The sequence below is a fragment of the Zonotrichia albicollis genome, chromosome 4, assembly GCF_047830755.1.
Source record: "Zonotrichia albicollis isolate bZonAlb1 chromosome 4, bZonAlb1.hap1, whole genome shotgun sequence".
NCBI classification, from domain to species: Eukaryota; Metazoa; Chordata; class Aves; order Passeriformes; family Passerellidae; genus Zonotrichia; species Zonotrichia albicollis.
Genome location: NC_133822.1, coordinates 71,549,748 through 71,560,412, shown reverse-complemented (window position 1 = coordinate 71,560,412; position 10,665 = coordinate 71,549,748). Strand labels below are relative to the sequence as shown.

The 10,665-nt window shown below is 36.9% G+C and overlaps 1 long non-coding RNA gene across 1 annotated transcript; it reads right to left on the bottom strand.

Moving 5' to 3' along the window:
• Positions 1-1,148: 1,148 nt before the first annotated feature.
• Positions 1,149-10,201, bottom strand: LOC141728940 (uncharacterized). Its single transcript, XR_012580197.1, has 4 exons — positions 10,164-10,201; positions 9,087-9,147; positions 2,448-2,542; positions 1,149-1,223 (listed from the first exon to the last, which is right to left on the bottom strand). It is a non-coding gene; the product is annotated as an uncharacterized LOC141728940 (long non-coding RNA).
• Positions 10,202-10,665: the final 464 nt, after the last annotated feature.

Sequence of the window (10,665 nt, the reverse complement as noted above, 5' to 3'; positions counted from 1 at the left end):
GCTGTTTAAAGGCTTTTGTTCAGTTCATTTAGAAATGCATCTTAAACCCCATTAATTTGCTTTTCATGGCTCTGTGTGTGTATCAAAACTACCCATAAAGATACAATTATCTCCCACCTACAAAGATAAGAATTGTATGTGTGCTTTAATAAAGCCCAGGTTAATTTTCTTCAGATTGCCCTTCATCAGAAATGCAAAATGAGTGCAAATTATACAATTCACATTTAGTATCATGTTGCAACTGCTTTGTGCTTGTGCCAGTGAGTCTATGGAGCAACAGAAGAGAATAAGATCTTTCATCTCAAGTGCCTTTGTCTTTGATAAAAATATGAAAAACACTTACTTTGATGGAGGAGAGTTTCAAAGTGAATAGATTGTGGCTCCATCTTCCTTGTGCAGCACCATTACAGAGGCCAAAATCTCACCATCTTCCCAGTGAAGATTAGCACTGGAAATGCTTTTGGTAATTCAATGAAAATATTTTTCATTCCCAGGAAAAAAAACGTTATCCAATGTTTTTGGCTGTTGAAAATCAAATAAGTTTATGCTTTTGGGAAAGAAAAGCAAAAGAAATCACTTTACTTTCTTCTTTTATATCAAGTAATTTCTTCTGAAGTAAAAAAGAAAATCCTGTAGAGTGTATTTGTTGCAGGAAAGGGTATTTTTTTGAGGAAAAAAAATTGATTCACTTTAGGTGAATTTACTGCTTTATAAAGGTATTTTATTTTCATGAATTAAATAATTTTTTTGCACTGCATAATCAAAATGCTTTTCTATTCCTCCAGGTTAGAGAGTATGAAGAAGACTCAGTTGTCTACTAATAAAAAACTAATTTTAGCTGCATCCAATCTTTAGTCCTTTTATTATTATGGCAAGAGAATGATGCTAAGTGAGAAGCAGCAGATAATTAATGGGCAGGTTACCTAGCTTGTACAAGTCACAGTGAAATGCAACATTATTTGTCAGCTTTTAATGTGATATTAACTGCTGATGGGTGAACCACAAAAGGTTGAGAGACTGTTTGAGTGATCACCAGAAGTATAGAAGCTTATTTAAAATTTATCTGAATGTCTAAATACTGTTGAGTTGGGATTAAGTTAGTGCAGGTCTCCAGGAAATAAAAGTGATGACATGAAAGTCCACACTTAGTTCAGAAATGAGACTTTTGGTACTCACATAAGCACTGGAAATACTGTGAAAACAGCACTTCTTTCTTGTTTCTTCTAATAGAAAGAATAAAGTTACTCAGCCTCTTAAAATCTCCAGAAAAACCATGAACTTTTAGCTGATATTAAAATATTAATCTGAATTAGTCTGCATATATGTAATTTTAAAAGCAATTTGAATCCTTGATAAATTAATGAAGCTTATTGAAACCAGATGCTTTTTTTTTTTTGTCTATGCAGCACCAAAAGAAAAGTTGCTATGCAGACTGAAAATTTTAATCTGAAATATTTTTGTGATCTTAGAAACAATTTCAGAGAACAAAACCTAGATGGAATTTCAAGGCCTCATCCTTTGCACAACCTGTATAAATGTGGATAACTTTCAAGATGAGTCTCATTGTCAATGCAGACAGTTCCAAAGGCAAAAGCAAACAGCATTTGGCAGCAGGAACTTTTAAAGAGAATGCCATTAATGAGTTCAAGCTACAAACCCAAAAGTGATGCACAGCAGACCCAGCTGACTTTCCTGCACCTCATACCTTTAGCTTTCATTAAACATAAAGATATTTTGGGTGAACCAAGTGTGTGCCCCAAGTGAGGAGCCCTTCTTGCATAAAATCACAGATTTTCCAGAAGGTTATTATCAGCTTCTGGCAAATTGTCCCCATGGGTGAGTGATTTCTTGGATATCACCTCTACTCATCTGTGAAACCACAGAAAAATTCAGAGAAGACCCATATGGAGTCAACATCCACCATAAAGACTTTGGGAGGGGTTTGACTAGAAAGCAGAGCCCAGATGGAGTTTTGGTGCAGGACTGGGAGGCCAGTGCATTGAGGCTTAGAGAGAGCCTGTTTGTCACTGCAAATGTGGGTTATCAGCCTAGCCAGGAGCAAAATCTGTGTCCTTGCTAAGGAACATTTGTAACTCCTCCTGCTACCACCTGGAAGAGCCTCATGCATCAGGAGAAGGACACAAATCAAAACAGAGATGAACAATGAGCATAAAAGAGAATGCTGAACTCAAGTTGCTGTTATTTTGGGTTGGCAGAGCTCATGATTAGCATCATCAGACACTATTCAGGTTTATGTCAGGTCAGCCTTAAATCTACAAGTAAAAATTAAAGGGAATCTCAAACGTTAATCATCTTCCTTTAAAAAGAAAAGTGATTAACGTGCTGTTGCAGTTGTGTTATTGTCATTACCTTGTGCTTTTGCTCCTACACTCCAGAAATCATCTCATATCATTTTAGATTACCTAGGAATGTTTCCTATTACTCACCTGCCATTTCAAGAGCACAGGACTCTCAGAGGTCATGTCACATCCACCAGCACTGTCCAAACCTGCTAGGTTGTCTGCTAAGTGACTGGATATGTCTAGAAACAAAAGGGCAAGAGTGTGATTTTTCTGAGATTAAGACTCCCAAGTAGCCTAAAAATGGTAGAAATTCTTAAAAGATTTAGGTGAGCAGCAGATTTTTGGATGCCACCCTATGAAAGAATATATGCAAGATCTCTGATCTCGTTCAGTTGAGCTGGCATATTTATATCCCAAATTTTATGAGGCTTGAGCTTTCAGAGTAAGGGTGTTATGATGAGTTAACACCACTGCTTAGATTGTTCACCAGCCAAATAGCAAAATTTCTTAATGTCATTTTATGGGACTTATAAGACATTAAACTAAATATGATTGCTGCTCCATAAAACAGAACAGTTCTCCATATACTGTATGTATGCAAATACAACATCCTATCTCAGCCTCCAGTGCCCATAGTAAGTTATCCTTAGAGTTTAGACTGAATAGCTATTATTGGTTTACATGCTCCTATATCTTTGCATTTCATTGAGCTAATAAATGGAGAAGCTTTTCAAAAAATAGGAGTGATGCCTTATGTGCTTCACCATGCATCTGAGAAGATTTTCTCTTTCAGCAGAGGAGGTACATTTGTCCAGCTGAAATAGATTTTCAAAATGCAGAAAAGGTGAATTTTCAAATCCAGGTAGGTGGTATGTTTACTGAAAGGCAAAAGTTTCTTTCAAAATCCATTGCCATATGAGGCCAAACATTCACATGGTTTCAAGGTGAGCAAGGTGTCTAGAATCAACAAATAATACTAATAAATAGGTTACCAGGTGAAAGTTTAAACATGGTCTAAAAAAATCTGTCTACCAAGAATGAGAAAAATAGCTTTTATCATAATTACCTACTCCATCAATTTAACTTCAATACATTTTTTCCACTTTTGCAAAGATTATTTTTATTGATGTGGACCCCATACCTGTTTCTGAAAATAATTTCATCCTGTTTGCTACAATGGGAAGAGCAACCTTAACAGAGGGCCATTACTATGGTCCTATGTTTCATTTTAGACATTGAACATAAAATAATTGTTACTGTTTTCCAATAAATTCTGATTTGGGATGCATCAAATCTGGAATATTCACCAGATAATGCCTGAGCTGAATGTTATGATTCTGAGGGCAGAAAAATGCATGAGGTTTTAAAAAGCTGGGATTTTGAATGAAAGAGGAAATGAATCATCAATTTATGAAATCACTAGCATATGAAAATCACCAATTAAGGAATGCATGAGTTTGATAAAATCTGGAAAAAGTCATGTGTTCTAGTCAAAGTAATAATTCGTACAGCTACTGATCTTGGCAGCATTACAGAGGTAACATTTTTACAAGGTTAAGCTGTCTTTGAACTTTTCTATAATTTAGTAGATGCAAACAGACTTTTTTTTCTGTATCAAAACATTTGACAGACTTTTTTTTCTGTATCATTTTTTTTCTGTATTCTGAGTCTTTTCGTTCCTTTACTTAAAAATTATCTCAAATTTTGACAATTGTAAGAGGAAAAAAATCCTCTTCATTGTATTTTACTACTCCACATCACATTAAAAAATATCTAAGATATTAAGCTTAGATATTAAGTTCCACTAAGATATAATGTGGAACTAAGTATTGTTCCACATTCCCAGCTTTTGAAATTATTGGCAAGGCAACTTTGTGGATAACCCCTAGAGAAAGAAGACTATTTGATAAATATTTGTCATCTCTTTTATATTATTTTGCTGCAACTATTTAGCTGTGCTTTCAGAGAGGCTCTGTTTTTGGGGCTTTTTTTTTCTGAGAAGAGAATCAAACATGCTGGAGAAGTGTGCATGGAAAGCTGTAGAGATGCAGAAGTAAAACTGCCATTAAACATAGAGAAAGATGGTCCCTATATATAATATTTAGGCAAATCTGAACACAGGGGTCATAAAATTCATTCCACACATTCTTTATGCATTAGTATAAAAGTTCAAGCCTTTGAGTCAGTTCTTTTCAGCATTAGTGGCAGCTATTGCTGCAAGGAAATTAATAGGGCTATCTCAGTGACTTCAGTAGGAATGTGCTCAGTCCCTAAACTCAGTCCCTAAAGCTCTGCTGAAACATAAATGTCACTGTTTTGAGGGAATACTCAATATATTTTGTCCTCTGAGGTACAACAGCCTCTGAAGCTGCTTCGATGAAAGTTGATGGAAACTCAGGAAAAGTTAGTTGATAGTTCCTGAATATCTTCAATGAGGGAAAAAAAAAACCAAACCCAAAAGGCACCTTCTCCCACTTTACCTTCTCCCACTTCTGGCACTTTTTCTTTAGGCTAGTTTCTGTGAAATAACCCATCTGAAATAAATGATTTAACTGTGTGCATGAGACCTGGATCAGGAGCTTCTCAAGCAACTGTTCTGGATGGGAAGTTTCAGCGTGCAGTGTTATTCTAATTTGGGGTCCATGGAGTTCTTTTCAGAGAGATTCCCAAAGGGCTGCAGCATCACAGCTCAAATTTTAGCAGATTTAGGAACCCAGATTTCCATTATTTCTTAATCTTACGAGGAATATTAAAGCTCACTTGCTTCAGAAGTCCTAAAAACCAGGTAAAACTAAGGATTTTTCAGTGCTGATCATGTAAGACATGCTGAGCCCTCAAAGTAGTGTTCTACTACATATTTTCTCTACACGTGATATATGACCAAATTATAAGCAATCTCTGTTAAGAACAATGTATGAAATTTTTTTGCCTCACTTATGTGGTTTCAGATAAACAGGATTCAAGTCTTGTATTTTGAGAGTCTGACTGATCTGCTTTGTAAACCCTTTTCGTTTTTCTCTCTTTTTAATAAACTATTTGTCACGCCTCTTTGTTCTAAAATGAGAGCAAATGTTTGGCTTTATAATCTTACTTTTTTAACTAAATAAAAGTTGCTGCATAAAGTTTTAATATAATTCTAAAATATGCCCTTGTAGAAGTTGCCATAAATGTCGACATTTTCAGCAGCATGAATTTATGATGACACTGAATTTTTACAGCACTATAAAAGTCCATAGTCATGATGACATCTACAGCTGCCTTTTCACTAAAATATAAGAAACTATATTAAGACACATAGTTCAACATTTCCACAGACTTTAAGGAAGAAATTTTGTACACCAGTGAGTGCTCACAGCAGTCTCAAGATGGAATAGATGATTATTTAGCTACTAAATGTTTTTATATTGAAATGGAAATCAGCAGAGGTTTCTTTTGTTCCTCCTCAGTTTTTATTTTCTTCTATTGATCAAGGCAGAAACTGTACCTAAAGAACTTTAAATAAGCTTGAATTGAAGTAGCATTCTGCCAGGAAAAGGTAGCCTGATCAGCCAAAATGCCTCAATGCAAACTCACACAGGATGGGGAATAGGAGGACTGAGACAGGAGTGCATGTGCCTGCAAGGCTGACATCTCACTGTCACTCCAGAGATGTGCTGGGATGGCTCCTGGGATGGCTCCTTTTCCACTGGAATGGAAAAACACAGGGTTCTCTGGCAAGAAAAGGCAGGGAAGATGAGGAGGGGCTGTCACCCCCTTAGCCAATGACCCTCTGAAGTACAGGGTGTTCCACCTGGGGATGGGTGAAGGGCCAACCAAGAGCTTCTGGGCCAGGATTAGAAAGAAAACATGCTCCCATCAGGAGTTCTGCTCAGCAACTCCCAACATAAGGTCACAGACCTGTTGGAATGCATAATGAGAAGGGAGGAGCACCTCTCCTGTGAAGACGGGCTTCTATTAAAGAGTTAAGGTTCCAACTGGAGAAGAGAAGGCTCTGGGGAGCCCTTACAGCACTTTCCAGTACCTAAAGGGGGTTACAAGAGAGCTGGAGAGGCATGTTTTTGCAAGGGCAAGAGGGAGTGGCTTTGAACTGAAAGAGGGTGGATTTAGATATGAAGAAAAAATTCTTTACTGTGAGGATGGTGAGGCACTGGAGAAGGTTGGCCAGAGAATTTGTGGATGCCCCATCCCTGGAAGTGTTCTAGGCCAGGCTTTGAATAACCTGGTCTACTGGAACATGTCCCTGTCCATGGCAGTGCAGTTGGAATAAGAAGACCTTTGAGATCCCTTCCAACTCAAAGCATTCCATGATTCTCTAATCATTATGTTGTGAGTGCAACCTTAAGTCTAGAGGTAGCCAGAGCACCTGGTTTTTGTTTTGCAAACATATAAAAGGTACCTCAGAGACACCAGAAGTCTTCATATTTTCTGCAACTGAAAGGAAAAGGACACACTTCTACATGGCATTCCAGAAAACATCCACTTAAATATGAAATTAAATCCATAAAATATTTTCATATCCATAATCCATAAAGTCACATACTCTTGGAAGATGAGTACTACTTATATTGCATGCCAGAAGCAAAAACTGCAACAACAGCATTACTGTACTGGAGGTGGTGCTCTTGGATTTGTTCAAGTCCCAAATTATGGAAAATTTGGATTAAAGGAAATCTTTAAGACTTCTCTCTTTAATACAAATATTTAATTTAGGCAAAATATTTCAAAAACTTGAATATTTCCATACTCAGGCTGTGGGTAAATGGAATATACCACTGGATAAGACATTTCCTGATTATCACAATAGGACAAGTATGGACCCAACTCTTCCACCAATGCACCCTCAACGATTCCATTGAATTAAATATGAGTTACATGTACAGAGGGACTGAGGCAGGCTGCTTTAATTAGTGTGAAAATGTCAAGTCCCTGTGTACAGTGCAAACCTAAAAACACCCAGACAGTTAACCCTTCCACTGCTATTGAGCAAGGTATTCAAGTCAAATTAGAAAACCTCAGAGGAATCAAGTAAGTGCAAAATGACCCAGCATTTCTACAGGAAAATTAGTAGGAAAGTTGGTGCCCAAAAATTCTTACTAAACGCTCAAGCAAACAAAGCAATGCCTTTTAAAACTGCTTGAATTTACCCCATGAAGTCCATTGTTAAGCAAGTAGTCAGATACAATATCAGGGAGAACTTGTTAGCTTTCATTGATCTGGAAAAATCAAACAATTTAGGGCTGTCCATTTCCAAGGGAATTACCAAAAACCCCAAAAAACCTTTTGGATTTGTCCAAGAGTTCCACTGGCTTCGATGTCCAAACATTTGATTGGAAACTGAAGCTATGTATCATAAAAAATATTTTGTTGACTCTGAGCGGAGGTTTCTAATCAGATACTTAAAAAACAAAATTTAAGGTTTCAATTTTTGAAAAATGAAGCTGTATGGGGAATTCTCTCCATTTTATAGTATAACTACTCTACAGTATTGTTAGATGCCTAGAAACACTTTTTTTTTTTTTTTTTTCTTAGAGAAGAGAACTCATTCTTTCCAGCCCTGTGGTTACAGCAACAGGACCCCCCATGGAAGTTGCCTGCTGGGTGGGTCTCCTTTTTCTGGACACACTCACTATCCTAAAGCTGCACCTTTCCACAGCTCTCAGAATTCTTGGCACAAATTCTTTTTGACTGAAACTTCTCAGTTTAAGACACATGTGTCCTAAAAACTCAAGGAAAACTCAGAGTACAGCTCCAGACCAGTTATGAAAGGAACTTATCCTCAATTTTGATATGATTTTTCAGCATCAGGAGTCTTTAGCCAGAGTTCCACATTACTAATGCCAACATGCTACCAGATATAATGTGAAAGGAAAATTATTTAATATCCCACATCTTAATTTGGGTTTTTCAGAATTAAAATATGTGAGCACAGACTGGTATTTTCAAACAGCTTCTCTAAGATGCAGGAATACTCTTCCCTGGTAATTAAAGCCTAGCACATCACCTGGGCCAAAGCATCAATGACAGGACATGAACTGCAAGACTGGACAGAAAATAGACAGGATACAGCAATATCTGGAATATCACAGCACCAACAGCCAGCCTTTCCCCTTGCATGTCAACCCTCGTATGAATTACCTGCCTACATGCAGAGAAATTCTAGAACAGCTCCAATGACTTTAGGGCCTTGTGCAACCCAGCAACCAGAAGAGATGATCATTAGTAAAAGAATAATTTAATTCTCTGAGGAATTTTGTATTTTACATAGCCATACCAGTGGTGAATGTGTACATCTGTAGCTAGCATTTACAAAGAATTTTTAGTTATAACATTGGCAAAAATAGAGAAAATAAGAGTGCAGGATGCAGGGTTCCTCCATACTGTTGCTCTTGGCTTGAATCAACCAATTGGAGTCCGATAGAATAATTAATATTACAAACCTTTTAATCACAGCACAAGTTAGTAAGATATGGACAGACATAATTACATAGCAAAAATTGTCTAGGCTCTGCTAACTCCACTATTAAGATATTTCCTGGGAAATGGCAAAAAACAATGTCACATTATTTCTCCAATTCATTAATAAGCATGTTTTTTGCACACTGTTCTTCATGGTGTATTAACTCATGACAGGGGTCAGGGCTACATTAAATTATAGGATAAATTATTATAGTTAACAGTGCTATTTGACAGTTTCTTAGGTATCTGCTGCTCTTAAGCTTGTTCTGCATAGAATTATTTTTTAACACCACAATTAAGAAAACCTTAAATAATAAAACATTTTACCTTGATTCTCAACTTTTTGCTAGCCTTTCTCACACACAGCAAGTGGTGACCAGAGAGACCTCTAAGAAAAGAATAAGTGATAATAGATCAGATCAAGTTTAACATTTATAGACTCTGAAGGTTTATAATATAAACCACAAGTTAGTCCTTCCTTCCTCTGCTTTCAGGTAGCATCTGTCCTCAGTTTCTCCAAATTGAAGGTAGTTGGAATCAAATAAAAATCTGGTGCATGGTCTTGAACTTCAAAGTCTTATATCAAAACTTAAAAAGAGATCAAATGTTTTCTTGCAAGAGAGCTTGCAACAATATTCAAGGAAAAACAAGCTCCACAAGCAGGTAGTGGGTGTTTGTGTGTTCTTAAGAACAATTTCCTGTTCTATGTTTATGCTTCCATCATTATCCATAGCTTTATATTCATAATGTTCTATTTTTCATCCCTCTCCTCCTGCTCCTCATTGTGTTTTGTTTCCTGCAGTGACAGAGCTGGATGGGGAGACAGTCCTTTAGCACACACTGCAAATGCAGCCACCTCAATGAAATTCTTCCCTTCTTATCTGTGCACTTTGATCCTGATGTCACTCATTCCCATGATATCCCTTTCTCTAGGATTCCATTTGACTGCTGAAACTGATTTCTGTACTTTCATGCTTCTGTGTACAGGGCATGTTCTCTGAATAAACTCTACTAAGGACCCATCTCTGATTTCTTTCCTTTTTTTTTTTCTTAATATTTTTTATTTGTTGCTGATTGCTACAACTCATAATTTTCTTTTTTACGTCTTTCTTGATGGTAGCTGAATTTGTACATCTTCAATGTGTACGGCTAACCACCAGTCTCAAAAGGGGTGCCTTCAGTAGCTACAGCTGTTCAAAGTTACAGATTTATTAAGAATCATAGCAAAGAAAAGCCTAACTGTGGAATCTGTGGGTATCTGTAAAAAAGGTGGGACATGGTTAGGGAAGAATCACAACATTCTAGGTGAAAATAAACTTAAGAAGAATGCCTTTTAAAACTAGATGAACCTATTCCAAAAGACCCCGAAGTCAAGAATAAGAAAATTAAAATCCTCAGACTTACCATGAGACTTGCTTAGATGCAATATAGCACAAACGTCTGTAGAAAAACAAACACACACAAAAAAAAACCAAACTAAAAAACAACCAAACAAAAAAAACCCAACAAAAGTGTGAACAAGACAGTCCAGTTAACTAATGAAACTCAAGAGTTCACTGAAGCCATGTAGGCACTCTTCAGGCAGTGGAAACTGAGCCAGTGACTCCTGCAGTAAGTGTACCTTTCTTTCTTAAGTCATTTCCTTACACTTCAGTAAGCTTAAGACTTCAGCAGAGTTTTTTTTCACTGTTAAAATACAGTCCAGTGTTAGAAATGCAACGCTTGAAAAAACACCTGTGTGACAGGAATAAATATTTTGCAAATATTCTAGTCCATTGCACAAATTCGCCTGAAACTAAATTTGGCAATGAAGCAGCTTAGCCTCAGTGACCCATCCCACTTGACCTTTCTATGGATCTCTCTAACATTCACAGGACCAAGATGAAATTAAATATAGAGAGGCACA